General features: G+C 43.5%; 1 long non-coding RNA gene across 1 annotated transcript; it reads left to right on the plus strand.

The window, feature by feature from the left end:
• The first annotated feature begins 7,770 nt into the window (after positions 1-7,770).
• LOC109552538 (uncharacterized) lies at positions 7,771-14,177 on the plus strand. Its single transcript, XR_004528414.2, has 3 exons — positions 7,771-9,752; positions 11,814-12,113; positions 12,949-14,177. It is a non-coding gene; the product is annotated as an uncharacterized lncRNA (long non-coding RNA).
• Positions 14,178-16,931: the final 2,754 nt, after the last annotated feature.

Here is a 16,931-nt window from a genome sequence, read left to right on the forward strand (position 1 = left end):
AGCACAAATGGAATTAGAAAGTACTTCGAAATGATAACCATGGACCTGTTAGTTACCACGGATTTTACAAGCTTCCCTACTCCAGCACTGAAGCTATTCGTCCTTAAGTAGCAGAAATTGTGAAATAACATAAAAGGAGTCACAGAGTTTAGTTTGAGATTAGGGAGACTGGATAGAAAAAGGAAAAAGTTCTCTGAGAATCTGTTGAAAATTAAGACCGTCTCCTTTCCTATTTCTCTTTCTTACAAGTTGCCCACCTTGGGGACAGGCTGTGCTCCAGGAAAATAATCATCCGTTGATGTGGATGAAGGAGTCTCTGAAAAAGTCATTGCAGATGTTTGGGGGAGCAGTTCTTCTGGCTGTCATAATCGTTCCTACACTTTTTGAAATATTGTCCTATTATCCTGCATCTTAGCGAGCCCAAGATACAACAGGAAAATGCTCCTATATCCCTTCAGAATAGATTTTCAGCTTGTGACAAAAGGAGCAAAGTGTCTACCCTTCCTTTCCCACTTTGAAGACTCCAATCTCAGGGACAAGAGCCTGAAATCTTTGCTTTGTCCACCCTTCCCACCCCAATTCTGACCTAATTCGCAGCCCCCTGGCACTCTCTTCTGCAACTTTCCCACGTGAAGTTATTTATTTTCCTTAACTGTCAACTCAGTTTATTCTGGGAGAATGTTCCTCCAAGCTCTGTTGATAATCTATTCCATTGCTGAATTACTACTGCAATTGCAAATATCCTAAAATAGCTTAGATTTCTCCTGCAGCTTCAATCACCTCTTACTCTGCTTGAAACCCTTCCACATCTTTCCGTTGCTCTTGAGTTAAAGTCCTTAATATGGGGGCTTCCCTAGTGGCGCAGTGGTTGAGAGTCCGCCTGCCGATGCAGGGGACACGGGTTCGTGCCCCGGTCCGGGAGGATTCCACATGCCGCGGAGCGGCTGGGCCCGTGAGCCATGGCCGCTGAGCCTGCGCATCCGGAGCCTGTGCTCCGCAACGGGAGAGGCCACAGCAGTGAGAGGCCCGCGTACCGCAAAAAAAAAAAAAGTCCTTAACATGCCTTGGAAGCTTATATGATGCAGCTACCGTGTGCCCCTCCAACCTAAATTTGGGCCCTTGCACATTACCCCTGCTCCATCCTGTCACTCTCAAAGCTCCAGGCTATTTCCTCCTAAGTAATTCCTGTTCTTATTTGGTTTCACCTTGTTTAATTACCAAGGAGCGTGATTATTGGACTGTATAGTAGGAATATGTTTAGTTTTGTAAAAAGCCACCAAATTGTCTTTCAAAGTGATTGTACCATTTTGCATTCCCCCCAGCAATGAATGAGAGTTCCTGTTGCTCCACATCCTCCAAACCAAAATTTGGTGTCATCAGTGGTTTGAATTCACACCCTCCTAATAAGCGTGCGGTCGTATCTCATTGTTGGATCATGCTTTTTGTGTTGTATCTGAAAAGTCATCACCATGCCCAAGGTCATTTAGGTTTTCTCCTGGATTACCCTCTAGGTACCTTTTTCATTTTCTGATGAGGAAAGTGAGGGACAGAGAAGTGGAGTGACTTTCCTGGTCACTTAGTAGCTGAGGAAGGAAAGGTCAAAATCTTTGTCTCCTGAATCTTCATGCAGTGCCTTTACCTTGCTGACTCAGCAACCTTTCTTCAATTTAATCCACACGGTTTTTCTGGACAAGACAGTCCTTTTCTGTTGGGAAGGCACATGGCCTTCCAGGGCCAGATGTTCAAAGTTGGTCCTCTGAAGCTTCTTAGCCCTCATTTGTTATCCCATCTCCTTACACAATGAAGAGAGTGGCTGGAGTAGGTGCTGCAATGTGTTGCCTAGGTCCCTTGGTAACACTGAAGGACCCTCTTCCTCCAGCTGCAGGGAGCATTGTCCACAGAGCCCTCAGCTGTCCATCCTCTTCAGAATTATTTAAAAAGGGTCACCTTACTCAAATTGAAGACCCCCTTCCTGAGTCAACCTGTATCTAATGCCTAGTTGATGTGGATACAATGTCTGGCCCTTTGCCCCAACTCTGCACAGCCCTCCAGGTCATCCCCGATTCTGAGCTGCCTGATGAGTCAACTGATGCTTTGTCAAAACTGCCTTCTAACCCAGCTTCTCCCTCTGCACAGTCCTGCTTCTGAACCCTTTTTCTTCCACAGGTATCACGCTCAGGAGCAATCTGGAATAGATTTCCTACATGCTACCCTCTGTCTCAGCGTCTGCTTCCTGGGAACTCAGCCCATGACAGTTGGTGCCAAGAGTGGTTTGAGAAACCAGATGCTAGGATGAGATTTTGGAGCTGGGTCACTTGCCCCTCAGTTGGCAATGGGGACCTCCACCCACCAGACAGTGCCTGGCATGAGACAGCTGTGCACTTGTGAACACGTAGACTGGAGGTGAACTGGAAAAGTATTCTTGTGGGAGAGAATGTTCTCCAAAGTGCCATGTTTGGGAAATATGGGAAATGGAACTCTAAGGATAGTGAAGTTGGGTAGCTCTTGCTGAGCACAATGTCCACTAGCTGCATGGACTCAGCCAGGAGTCATTCTTCCAGTCCCTGGTATATAATTGAAGAAGACATATTTGGTAATAGGCACAATCTTGACATTGGTTCCTTGGCCTGGGCAGTAAGAGCTATTGTAATGGGGAAGACTGGGTGGAAGGAAGCCTCTGAAATTGCACCCTGCTCCTCTAGCAGGGTAGTAAGTGAAAAAGAATACTACATCCTTGGGGAACAAAAGAAATGAGTGTCATCCTTGAAATTCTTTCCCATCCTATCTCCATTACATTCACCAGGATGAGCCTGAAAAAACCAGATGGCTCCTGTGGGATGCTTGTAGGTACCACAAACTCAGGCAAGGACTGGTGCTAATTGCAGCTGATTCCTGAGAGTATTTTTTTAGATCGGGTAAGCATAGCCTCAGATTCATGAAATGTGGTCCTTGACCTGCACAATCCATTCTTTTGTATCTCTATCAGAAAAACATATCTGGAATACTATAAATTTACTTGGACAACTATATAAATTTATAGTCTGGCTCTAAGGCTGTGTTAACTTTCAGAGATCTGGACTGGCTGGACATTCCATAGAACATCCACTGGTCCACTATATGGATGGAATCATGCTAACTGGATCAGATGAAAAAAATAATGGCTAGTTCACTGGAACCCCATACACTTCAGAGGATAGAAAAAACCCTGAAAATTTTGGGGGCCCCATATTAGCAACAATTTTAGGTGTCCAGTTATTTGGGGGTATATCAGAACAGGGCAAATTATTTCATCTTGTGCCTCCTGGCACAAAGAAGGATGCTCAACACCTGGTGGGCCTCTTGCTGTTCTAGAACCTGCACATTCCACACCTGGGAATATTGCGGCAACTGATATACCTAGTGACGTGGAAGTTCACTAATTCTGATTGGGGGCTGGGGCAGGAAAGAGCCCTGAAGCAGGTCAACGCTGCTATGCATTATTTGACCTTATGACCTAGTAGACCTATAAGATTAGAAGTATCCCCAGTGGTGGGAAAAGACTCCTCATAGAAGTTATACTTAGTACCAAAGAAGAATCACAACACAGACCGTAGGATTCTAGAGCAAGACCATACCAATTCTAACAAATGACTTTATACCTTTTGGAAAACAGCCTCTGGCGTGCTACTGAGCCATGGAAGTGATGGAATGACTGATCGGGAGACACCAATGATCATGGAGTCAAAAGTGTCCATCATGGGCAGAGTTCTTTTGGATCCACCTAGTCACAAAGTTGGACAGGTCCAACAACCATCCATTGCAAGAGGGAAGCAGCACGCATAGGATGGAAGCATGAGCAGGGCCAGTGCTATAGAAAATAGAGATTCTTTTTGAGCAATAAAAATAGTCAAGATTTCTGGACAAGCAAGATTTCCGAGCAAGTAGCCCGGATAGGATCACCGTTGCAACAGAACCTTTCCCTCAGCTCACACCTATGACCATATGGAGGATCCTAACCACCAGCTGATGGATGAGGCAAAAACCTCAGCTTGATTCAAGGGGAGATGGCTGTATTTGTGAGCTCACGTCACAGTCCAACAGGGGTAATTAACCCTGATTATCAGGACCAAGTATGGTTTCTGTTATACAATGGAGACACCAGGAAGTCACCTGGGCGCCTCTCAAAATTCCCTTGTTTGATGATAAAAGAGTGCAGCAGCCACAGTCTGATAAAGGCAGGATGACCAGGACTGAGATTCCTCAGGGATGAGGACATGGGTGATGCCACGAAGTAAGCCACCAAGACCCCGGAAGTGCTGGCCAGGAGGTAGAAGAATCTACAATGGTTGAAGAGGAAGGAAATAATGACCGTTGGTTTTGACCCTGAAACCAGCGGTAGCGCCCAGGGCTAACCTTCCTCTTTTAAGTTTCCCTCAAAAGAATCTCCTCACCCCTCACAACCCACCCTGGGATTCTAGAGGAGATGTTTCCAGAACTTAAAGTAGTGGATTTAAATGGTATAAAGGAAAGACTAGTGTATGCAGTGACGCCCTGTCTAGCTTCCCCATCAGCACCTGAAGGGCTTATTCCTCTACCTGCTGGGAGTGCTATGTGCGGATGCCCTTAGCTGTCAGCGCTTTGCAATATTTACCTTGGCTAAAGAGAGTTGCTTTGCCCGAGGGCACACGCCTCTTTTCTGCAGCAGCCCACATCCAAAGACTGAAGGTGAGTGTCGAAGAATGCTGGTTTCTTAGGGATTGCTGTGTCCTCAAAAGACAGGAAGCACTTTGCACGTGGTCGTTTATTAATACATGTCTGTTTATTTGAACTGGAAGCTAGTAAGGGATGAATGTCTGAAGTCTTTATGGTTAATCCCAAAGCAAGGTGCCAACTGGCCTGGCAGGGAAGCCTCCAGGCTCGGAGCCAGCCTTGTGGAAGGGGTAGGTTGATGCTAAGGAGTTCTGCAAACCTGATTCTGTCTACCCACAGCCTTCAAATCAATTCCCCTTCCTTGTGAAACCTTACAGCACTTGTAGTATATTCCAGAAAGTGTAATAATTTAATATTTTAATTGGCTCACTCTTGTTTCATTTGTGATTATCTTTTTCCATAAAAGTATATACACCCTTTCAGCATAAGGACCAGTTTGTAAACACCTCCATTTTCTCTAGCACTTGGCGTAGTACTGAGGACTTAGAAGAAGAATATTTGCCCATCAGCTGACCTCAAACCCACCTAGTGGGTACAGTTTATACCCCCAAATTTCCAGGTATGGTGGCAAAGCAGTTTTCACTATAATTTGCTGAGTATCTGTCATACGAAAGGAAGGATAGTGGTGAAGAAAGATGTAACAGATGAAGGGGGGAAAAAACAACACTGTGATTCCAAAGGGGGACTACTTCTCTGTCTCTTTCAATCTCTCTCTTTGAATTTCATCACCAGGAGTAAAAGACTCCTTTGTTGCTTTTCTAGATCTGGAATGAATCAGCATTAATGTTTCTGGTTGTTTGTTTAGCAGAATCATCTTCCATATTCCTCGAACCCTGAGATCTGGGCAGCACACGCTCAATTGAAAAGAAAAAAAGAAGAAAAAAGTAAAAAGGGATGTGATGAATTGGGAGATTGGGATTGACATATATACACTAATATGTATAAAATGGATAACTAATAAGAACCTGCTGTATAAAAAAATAAGTTAAAAAAAAAGTAAAAAGGAAGTCTTCCTTCTCTCTTTGCTTCGCAGACCTTTGAAATTGATTCAGTGCATAATATTGGGTTGTTGTGGTAGTTTTAAAAATCCCTGGTTTATGCAAATAGGGATAACACTTGGAATTTTGGAGGCAGAACTCTAGAATTGCCAGTGTTTTCTGGCTGTAGGCTTTTCATTTATAGTCCATTAAAAATTTGCCTCGAAGACAGGCCTGACAGTGTGAAGACTGCGCTAGCTTCATTTTCCTCCACACTTTAAGGCCAGCTGGGGCTTAATGTTATTTTCCTGTTGCATTTTGCTACTGGTGTCACTGTGAGATATATTAAGATGAATGAGATATGTCTGTGCCTGAATCTCTAGACTTGTCAGCTAAGGAAATAATTTTTATGAGTTATTATTGCATGAAATAACCCGGTTTAAGGAAGAAGTAACCAGCATCTGTATTTCTCAAAATACCCCAAAGCAAAAACAGTCTGGACTTTAAAAGACAAAATCTTTGTTTATCTGCATTTTATTATGCTGTGTGTGCTCTAAGAAGGGAGGTCTTGTTCAAAAGTTTCATTTTACTGTGGTAGAAATTTCGGGATCAAAAGTTCTGAGTTCAATAAAAAAGATGTCGTACATATATACAATGGAATACTACTCAGCCATAAAAAAGAATAAAATAATGCCATTTGCAGCAACACGGATGCAACTAGAGATTATCATACTAAGTGAAGTAAGTCAGAAAGAGAAAGACAAATACCATATGATATCACTTATATGTGGAATCTAAAATATGGCACAAATGAACATATCTATGAAGCAGAAACATACTTACAGACATAGAGAACAGACTTGTGCTTACGAAGGGGGAGGGGGGTGGGGGAGGGATGGAGTGGGAGGTTGGGGGTAGTAGATGCAAACTATTACATATAGGACAGATAAACAACAGAGTCCTACTGCAGAGCACAGGGAATTATTTTCAATATCCTGGGGTAAACCATAATAGAAAAGAATATAAGAAAGAATGTATGTATGTTTATAAATGAGTCACTTTGCTGTACAGCAGAAATTAACACAAATTGTCAATCAACTATACTTCAATAAAAAACTAAATTTAAACAAGTTCTGAGTTCAAATCGTAGTTCTGGTAGATATTGCCTTTATAACTTTGATTACTTGTTCTCTTATTGGCTCAATTTTCTTATTTCTAAAACTGAAACAAAAGAGATGATACTGTGGTGGTGGTGTGAAAATTAAGGAAAAAACTTAAATCATCTGGAATAGAGCATAGCACAGACAGGAAACTTGGGAAACATTAGTTGCTTATTTTCCACTCCTCTTTTTATTGTTTCTCTGAAGAATGAATCAACAATGGCCGCAGTGGGATAACATCTGCCTGTCTGAGCTGCTGTAACAAAATACCATAGACTGAGCCGCTTAAACAGACACTCATTTCTCACAGTTCTGGAGGTTGGGAGGGTGCCAGATCAAGGCGTTGGGAGATTGGGGTCTTGGTGAGGACCCTCTTCCTGGCTTCTCACTGTGTCCTCATATGCAGGGGGGGAGAGGGAATCTGGTCTTTCTTCCTCTTCTTCCAAGGTCATTAATTCCATCATGGGGACCCCACTGTCTTGACCTCATCTGAACCTAATTACCTCCTCAAAGCCCCACCTCTACATACCATCACAGTGGGAGTCAGGGCTTTAAGACGTAAGTTTTGAGGGGCACAAACCTTCAGTCCATAACAACATCTGCATGACAGGCAGTGATTTCAAAGACTGCAACTTTCTCTGTCTCCATTCCATACTTCCTTTCTCTGGTCTCATTTGTAGTGCCCACCTCGTGCTCACTAGTAGGGAAGATTCCAGAGAGAGAATCCTAAGCCCAAAGGACGCTGTGAGGTTGTTGAAGTTCGAGGAGCGTGAATCCCCCAGATCTCCCTAGAGGTAAGAGAGAAGAAGGAAAATGGAGGAGGTGGGAGAGATGGAGCCTAATGTGGCTGCCACACGATCAAAGACCTCATTTGCTGCAAGGTGGGCAGTGGGGGGGGGGGGTCCCAGTGGCTTGTGACTGGTGACACTGAAGCTGGAACACAGGCGTCATGTTAGGGAATTAACAACTGCTTGCAACTCCACTTGGAACGCCAGGCTGGGCAGATCTTGTTGCTACACCGCTGTGAGGCTTAGGACAGCCTTGGTCCGATTGCCCCAGAGCTGACAGCAAGGGGAGGTTAAAGGAGATGAACTCATGAAGAGTTCGGAGGGAAAGTTTTGAGTTTCTTTGGAGGCAAGATTTGAGTGACTCAGAGAGGCTGCGGCAGGTATGCATGAAGGGGTGGGCGTAGCTGGCAGCAGACCACAGCTGCAAAAGGAGAAATGATGCTCTTCTGCACCCCACCAGCAGGCAAGATGGAGACGGGGTACCTGGCAAAATATCCCCCTCCTTCCTTCCTTCCATGGATTTCCATAGGCTGCGTGCCGATTTTAAGAGGTACACACTGAAATGTTATCTATAATATTTTCATTTGAATTAGATTTTAGTTGTATAAAAATGATAAGTAAGAAGAGGGGAAAGAGAAAAGAGCTAGCTGTGATATAACCTAAGTATTAGATAGGGTCCCAGCAGCTGAAAGTTCACACAGAGAGATAAGACCTAAGTGCCTAGAGCAATGAGAAAGAATAACTGTTGCGTTTGGGGTAGAATGCCAGAGGCAGAAAAATCAAATAAAGTATTACTCCAAGTTCACTGGAAGATAGGGAGTCCATGAAATCGGAAAAAGAAAACATCTCAGCTTTCCCATTCATTAGGCTTAGTGACTGCTAAGATTCTGTTTTCCCCTCTGTAAACTGAGGTTAACCCTATTCTACAGGGCTGTTATGGGGGATTGAATGAGATGGAACATGTTTATAACTTAGGATTCTCAGTTGCAGGCAACAGAATCCAATTTGGACAAGTTTAGGCTGAAAAATCATTTATTGGAGAATGGGTAACCTAAAGAATCTCCGTCAGGACGAGCGAACTGGGCTTAAGGGCTATGTAGTCAGAGGTGGCTAAGATTTGGTAGAGGATCTAGTCGGGGGGGTGGCAGAGGACTGGCCCCCCTCTTAGTGCTGGGACACTGGGAGCTATCGCTAGAATCCCCCATCACTGTTGCCCTAGGAAACTGGATCTGCCTGCCAACATGCTCACCAAAATGGAATCTGCACGGTACCCACTCCTTTATGCTACAGGCTTCAAAGCAAAGTCTGAAGCAGGTGGCTCTGATGTCAAAATCTAAGTCATATGTCAGGCCCCAGCTGCAAAGCAGTCCAGAGGAGAATGTCTGGTGTCTATATGGAGGAATCGCCCAGTCACGAGAAGGGTGTTGAAGATGCTGGGAGACTGAAGGGAAAATGACAAACGTTTACTGCATACATATGTCTTCAGTTCACATTCATCTGAGAGCAAGGCATTCAATTTGGCAGTGAGGAGGGCACAGGAGGAGGCTGAAGGGGCTCCAGTCAGAGCTGTGGGCTGGGAGAACCTCTAAAAATGGTTCTCCCAGCAGCACCTCTGGACCCCACTGACTGAGGGATGTTGAGTTGGACTCATGCTGATGAAATTCTTTAACCCCAGTGTTAGTTTCCTCCTCCTGTGAGAGGCTGGTGAACTCGTTTTTAAGGGTAAGCAGAAGCAGCCCTCTGATGAAGTCCACTAAATAATTCGGCTCACTCTTTAGCATCAGCTTAGTCCCCACTTCCATTCTTCACGTGAACATCGAAGTAGAGTTCATAAATGGTGCATCGCTGTACAAGCCTTACTAAGGCAAAATACTCATTGAGAATCCAGGCCCTTCCCCTGTAATGAGAACCTGGTAAAAACAAGCAAACCAAACAAATAAACAAACAGAAAACCTATTCTCCAGGAAAAGAAAGAGACACACCTGACACCCACCGGAGGAGTCTGCTGAGTGAAAACAAAAGATTTTTCTTCTCACTGTTTCTTTTGTTACCATATAAAGAGGCTACTGAGATTTCACAAGCTGGCCGGGCTCTGTCGTGGGCAGAGGGACAAGCACGATTCCTGTGGGCATAACTGCGTGAGTTTTCCTTTTTTTTTCGTCATTGTTGACTGAAGCAATCGATGGTTTTCGGTTCCTCTTTAACATCCTTCTTTCCCTCTACCAACCCTCTGAACTGCCCAGGGCCCTGATTGAAAATTCGTGGGTCAGCATAATTCTGCTTGAGGACTTGAACCCAAAGTAAAGATTGTATGGCTGGTGTCGCCACCGTACCCTCGGATCTGGGCTCTGTCTTGGCACCAAGCTGACATTTGACACAAGTCTTGAGCAAATGACAAAGAGGCAGTGTGACCTGACACAGCAATTCCCAGATGCCAGGCCCTCTCAGGGGACAGGAAACTGGGTCACTCTTCCTGAGATGGATGCTCTGGGGAAACCTTGAACTTGTTTGGGGCCCTGGCAGGTGAGGGTGATGGCTGAAGTTGGGGAGGGGGACAAAGGGGAGGGAGCTCTTCCAGCGGTGTGAAAAAGGCAGCATCTCACGGGTAAACTGCAAACCCCCAAATCCCTCTGTCAGACAGACCCAGATGGGCTGACGGGCAATCCTCTCTCCTGCCCCCTCCAGGTGCCCTGCAGACGGCATCTCACTTCCTTGATTTCCCTGCCCACTCCACTGCCAACATGCTTTTTTTTGTTTTGCGGTACGCGGGCCTCTCACTGTTGTGGCCTCTCCCGTCGCAGAGCACAGGCTCCGGACGCACAGGCCCAGCGGCCATGGCTCACGGGCCTAGCCGCTCCGCGGCATGTGGGATCTTCCCGGACCGGGCCACAAACCCGTGTCCCCTGCATCGGCAGGCAGACTCTCAACCACTGCGCCACCAGGGAAGCCCTACCATGATCTTTTAAACAAGATTTCAGCTGCTAAGATCGTTAAAAAATGCACGAGCAAGTGATGGATTCCTGCTTCCCTGGGGTAACTCTGCCCAGTTAGGGCCCCTCTTGCTGGATTTCCTTTATGAAAGATAGTGAGAGTTCTTTCTGGAGCACTAAGGCTACTCCCCCCATTCTTCTATATTCTTACAAGTACAAAGGGACAGGAAGTCTCTCTTTCTCTTCCTCCTATGCTCTCTATTCTCCAGGGGAGGGGAGAAAGCACATGGTGTTACTCACAGGCCCTTGGAGCAGGCTCTGTTGGACTATTTTTAGAGGAGGGCAATAGCATCTGTGAACACACCAGTTCTATATGGACTGGTGTGAACTCGCTGGGCTGCTGCTGACAGCAGAATCATGGCAGCAGTGCGAGATCCTTCCTAGAAAGCCCTGCTAAGACGGCTGTTCTGGTTTGAAGGCGAATAGAGGCAAGGAAAGTCGTAGATGCAAGTTTAGGGGCCCTTCATCAAATACCCTTGAGAACGACTAGCCTTGTGCACTGGTTCTCAAAATTCCGTGTGTTTCAGACTCACCGGCACGGTTGGCTAAGACTCAGGTCATTCTCTGGGGCCACCTGCAGAGGGTCTGATTCAGTAGGTCTGGGGTGAGGTCTGAGAATCTGAATTTCTTTCTTTCTTTTTTTCAAATTTTATTGAAGTATAGTTGATTCACCATGTTGTGTTAATTCCTGCTGTACAGCAAAGTGATTCAGTTATACATAGATACATTCTTGTTTTTTTTTTTTTTTTTTTCGGTACGCGGGCCTCTCACTGCTGTGGCCTCTCCCGTTGCGGAGCACAGGCTCCAGACGCGCAGGCCCAGCGGCCATGGCTCACGAGCCCAGCCGCTCCGCGGCATGCAGGATCCTCCCGGACCGGGGCACGAACCCGCGTCCCCTGCATCGGCAGGTGGACTCTCAACCACTGCGCCACCAGGGAAGCCCAGATACATTCTTTTTCATATTCTTTACCATTATGGTTTATCACAGGATATTGAATACAGTTCCTTGTACTATACAGCAGGACCTTGTTGATTATCCATCCTACATGTAATAGAATCTGCATTTCTAACAAGTTCCTGGGTTTTTTTAATTTTTATTTTATATTGGAGTATAGTTGATTCCCAATGTTGTGTTTGTTTCAGGTGTACAGCAAAGGGATTCAGTTACACATATACCTATATCTTTTTTCAAATTCTTTTCCCATTTAGGTTGTCACAACAAGTTTCTGTTAAACCCGCTGATGTGGCTGGTTTGAGGACCACACTTGGGGAGCCACTGGCCTGGAGCCTCATTCCCCCAACCTGCTGTTGGTTACACAGTATTATGGAAAGGTTTTGGAGTTTGGAACCAGAGAGCTATGAGCACAAAGCCTGTTGCTATTCCTCATTACATGCATGGCCTTGAGCAAGTTACTTAACCTTGCTGGGAATTAATTCCCTCCTTGCTGTAAACACACCCACTGATGAGGTCATCTCTGTAAAGCCCATAAGCACAGTGCTTGGCAAATGGTAGGTATTTAAAGAACAATCACTCCTTTTCTTTCACTGCCCTTACTGATACCTTTGGAAAAGTCACTTGAAGGGGGAGTGCTAGGCCAGACTGACCTTCCAAATCCTGAGGGTGCACGAGAGCCCCTGGGGAAAGTTTACAATTATACACGTCCCTGTTTCCTTGTTCACTACCTGACTCACAAGGGGTGGGGATGCCGCCCCCTCCCCAGGCAAGGAGAGAGTCTCAGAGCCCTGAGGGAGACTCCGAGGGGCAGCCCTGCCCACCTCTCCAGTGTATTTCCACCTGCCTGACTTGAGGACTTCTCAGTCCCTCATGAGGTTCCCAGCTCCTTCCTAAGAGAAGCCTTTGCCCAAATCCTTCCCTCTGCCTTTTATGCTTTTTCTGCACCTTCAGTCTGATAAACCCCTATCCTGCATTTTCTTCAGCTCTCAACTCAATTACCATTTCCTCAGGGAAACTTTGACCATCTGTCTAGGCCTGAACATGCTAAGCTCTCATAGAACTGTGTACAATTCCTTACATGTTTATATTTGATTAAATTCTAATTAATATCAGTATCTCTGTTGAACTATAAAGGGTGAGAGCCTTTGTCCATATACCTTTATCCTCATACTAGGTGGTAGATGTTTATCATGCGTGTGGTCATCTGGTAATTACAAATGGTAATTGAGACATGATTTGAATCCGGGCATTTTTACCTGGGAGCCCATTATATCTTAACTATATGCTAACCCTGACCCACCTGTAAAAATGTGGCCAGTTCTCTTCATCATGAGTCCTATATCTTGAAGACAGAATGCAGAACTCATGTATCTTTCCTTGCAACTTCAGTTCAGGCAAGTGGCCCACGCTCTACCAGTGACACTAACCTGTGTGAGGCTGATGGAGGAGCGATGATATGAAGAAGCAGGTTCCATGAGGAATGCATCTTTTAGCCAGGATGGTGGTGAAGGCATCAAGCTTTTAGAAGACAGGAGTGGTGAAAGTTCTGGCATCTGACATCCAGCAATGTGGGCACAGTCTGTCATGTTCATGCCCGTTGTGGGGCAGTGAGCTCTGCCTGGAGTAGGCCTGTGGTTGAACTGGGAACTGTTCGTGCATCGGTAGCCTCCACACAGATTCTCTGGGCCTCCCACAGATTCCGGGAGATAGCTAATACACAGGAATTGTTCAGTTCTTCAGATTAAACTGGCTAGAATAAATCTGTAACTAAGAACCCCTGTACTTACATTCTATCCCTGGAATAATGCATAGCCTGTAACAGGTGTTCTGTGATATTTGTTGAATGGAATAATTCAGTAAGTCTTTACTATGCTTAAGCACATGCATAGGAAGCTGTGTGGATTGATCCTGACAAACTTATTAATGTCATCTACTCCAGTAGACTGTAGAATCCCTCAAGATATTTGCTGTCCCTCCATAGAAAGGATTAAATTTATCTGCTTCCTTGATGCAGGCTTGGCCATGTCTTGCTGCGGCTGGTAAAATGCCAGCAGAAGTGATGTATATCATTTCTGAACAGAAAATTTAAGAACCAGCATCTGAACCTCTGAGTTCTTTTATTTTCCCTCTCTGATAAGAGGCAAGATTCCAAAAAGAGACTGCTCTGTTAGCTGAGGTCCTAGAGAGAATGGGACATAAAGAAGGGATGAGGCTGACCTGCAGTGAACATGCAGCATGGTGGAGGGCAAGTCAGGGAGATGTTGACGTTGTTTATTTCCTTGGTATAACCTAGTTTGTCCTAATGGATACACCCGCTTATAGTTGCAGACACCAAGGACAAATGGTAATTGAGATATGATTTGAATCCAGGCATTTTTACCTGGGAGCCCATTATATCTTAACCATATGCTAACCCTGACCCAGCTTAAAGAAGAAGACAAAAGTAAAAACCAACAGCAATCATCGATATAATTATGAATGAGAAATTAGAAATAACCACACATTCTGAGGATGTTTAAAGCACTATTAAACAGCACCTTGCAAGACAATATGCAAATATATTTGGAGACTTGGATGAGAGGATAATTTTCTACGGAACAAAATTAACCTCAGAAGGTAAAAAGACATGAAACAGAATGACCACCACAATAGAAATGGAAAAAATTATTAAAGATCTACTACCCACCTCCCTGACTCCTACACCTGCTGGCCACTGCTGAAAATATAGCGTAGCTTCCTTCATGGGTGAATTGTTTCAAATCTTTAAGTAACAGGTAATTCCAGTGCTATTTAACCTGTTCCAGAGCATTGAGAAATATACAAAGCTTTCAAATTATTTTTAGAAAGCCAAAGTAACATTGTACCAAAACCTACAAAGATAGCACTAAAGAAGAAATCTAACATCCAATCTCATTTAAGAATAGGGCTGACAAATCTTAAATTAAATATTAAAAATACATAACTCAACAAAACATTAAAATACAGCAAATGAAATTCATTTCGCAAGCTAAGTACTTGACATATATTATGATAATGCATTCTACTAATACAGATCAAAGAAAAAAATGTCCACCTCAATCAATGGCCAGAAGACATTTAATGAAGTTCAATAATTAGTTCTGATTTAGAAACACAGACAAACATGCAAACACATAGGAAAACGATAATAGAAGAACACTTTCTTCACCAAACAACAATAAAAAATGTATTTCAAGCCCTAAGTCAGACATTATGTGACTTTAAAAGACACTAGAAACTTTAAAACAAGGCTCCCCACTCTCAGGACTATTTTGAGACATTGTTTGCTATGCGCAGTCTACTACAGTTAGATAAATGTAGGCGTAAGTGACAGAAATACTATATCAAGAAGACTAAGAAAATAAATTGGATAAACTATGAGAACAATGAGATCTCAAAAATGTAACTGTTTTCACAAAAGTAATAAGTACACATACACAGAACTTTTGTTTCTTCTTAAAATAGAGTAAGAGGGACTAAATTTACCTTCCTAATGGAAACAACCCAAAACCTGATGAAATATATAAAACAACAGTTTTTGAAACAATGGTCAACAGGCAGTGAAGCACATTGATTCCTGAAACAGGGAAAGCAAACGATGTGAGTCTTCTGATTTCTCCAGTTTACTGCCTTTAGACAGTTTCCAGCCTGTGGTTCAGGGAGAGGAAACCAGGTGGAACTCAGCTGATTCCCTGAGTTGAGGAAATTGTTTTAGGAAAGAGCAATAATTCAGGGAATAGAAGAAAAAATTTTAAATCTTCAGAGGATCAAGAGAAGTTACTGCATCCATAGAATAAGACTAACATCTTAGTGAAAGGAGCAGTTCAAGACAAGAAGAATTCTTGGAAGTTCGAAATATGAGAGAAGGAAAATAAAGGAAGGTTGGAAAATAAAGTTAGAGAAATTTTCTTAGATATAGAGTAAAAACTAAAAAAACAAAACAAAAACCCCCACAAAAAACCCCTGAAAAGTAAAGAGAAAAATTAAGAAACTTGGAGAATCAACCTAGTAAATAATAAGAATTCCAGAAATAGAAATTTTAAAAAAAACAAAAAACTGAGAGGAGGAAGAAGAGTATTAAAATAATACAAGTAAACATTTCACAAGAGAAGAATTTGAGTTTTCTGATAGAAAGAATACACCAAGGACACAGTACAATGAAAGAAAAAAGTGATTCATATAAATGTGTCTCATCATGAAATACCCATAAATTGGGAATAAAGAGAAAAAAACATAAATGTTTCTAAGAGGAAAATTAGATCATTGCTGGAAGAATAAGAATGGTATTTGTCTTCTCAATATACATACGGGAAGCAAAAAAAACAATGAAAAAACATATTCACAATTCGAAAGAAACGATTATTACTATTATTTTTGTGTGTGTAGAGGGGGAGCTGAATTCTATACCCAGCCGAGCAAAACAGGAGTAAGGGACTTCCCTGGTGGCACAGTGGTTAAGAATCCGCCTGCCAGTGCAGGGGACACAGGTTTGAGCCCTGGTCCGGGAAGATCCCACATGCCACGGAGCAACTAAGCCCGTGCGCCACAACGACTGAGCCTGTGCTCTAGAGCCCACAAGCCACAACTACTGAGCCCACGTGCTGCAACTACTGAAGCCCGAGCACCTAGAGCCCATGCTCCGCAACAAGAGAAACCACTGCAACGAGAAGCCCAAGCACTGCAACGAAGAGTAGCCCCCGCTCGCCGCAACTAGAGAAAGCCTGCGCACAGCAACGAAGACCCAAAGTAGCCAAAAATAAATAACTAAATTAAAAAAACAAAACAGGAGTAAGAGTAGACTACGACTATATTTTAAGACTAGCAATGTCTGAAAAATGTATTCCTCGTAAACTCTTTCTCAAATGATACTGTAGCATGTGCCTCTCAAAAACAAGGGGTTAAAAAAAGAAAGAGGAAAACATGGGACCAGAAATTCAGAGAGGGAAGGGAAAGTCCCAGGACTGCAGTGGAGCAAATCATCCTCAGTGGGAGAGGAGGAAGGATGGCTCAGGTGAGATTTCTTTAGGAAAAAAATTGAACTGATAGATTTTTCTGAAGGAAATGACTGCAAGGAAATAGATTCAGACGGGTTTTACAATTCTTTGGGAGGAATTATCATCAGTAAATTTATCTACTTACATGTATTAGATAAGTCTTGCTCTAAATTTTTTTCATCCTTTTAAATACGACATTAGTTATCAATAACCTTTATACCTTTCCAACGTTAAAAGAAAAAAATTCAAAATGGTAAAATTATGACTCTCCTACAACTATAAAGTGAACACATGTCAAAGATTTTATTTAAGCCATCAATTAACGAGGAAACCAGTAAGATATTACAACCAGTTCAAAGG

Source organism: Tursiops truncatus, chromosome 10 (genome assembly GCF_011762595.2).
Source record: "Tursiops truncatus isolate mTurTru1 chromosome 10, mTurTru1.mat.Y, whole genome shotgun sequence".
NCBI classification, from domain to species: Eukaryota; Metazoa; Chordata; class Mammalia; order Artiodactyla; family Delphinidae; genus Tursiops; species Tursiops truncatus.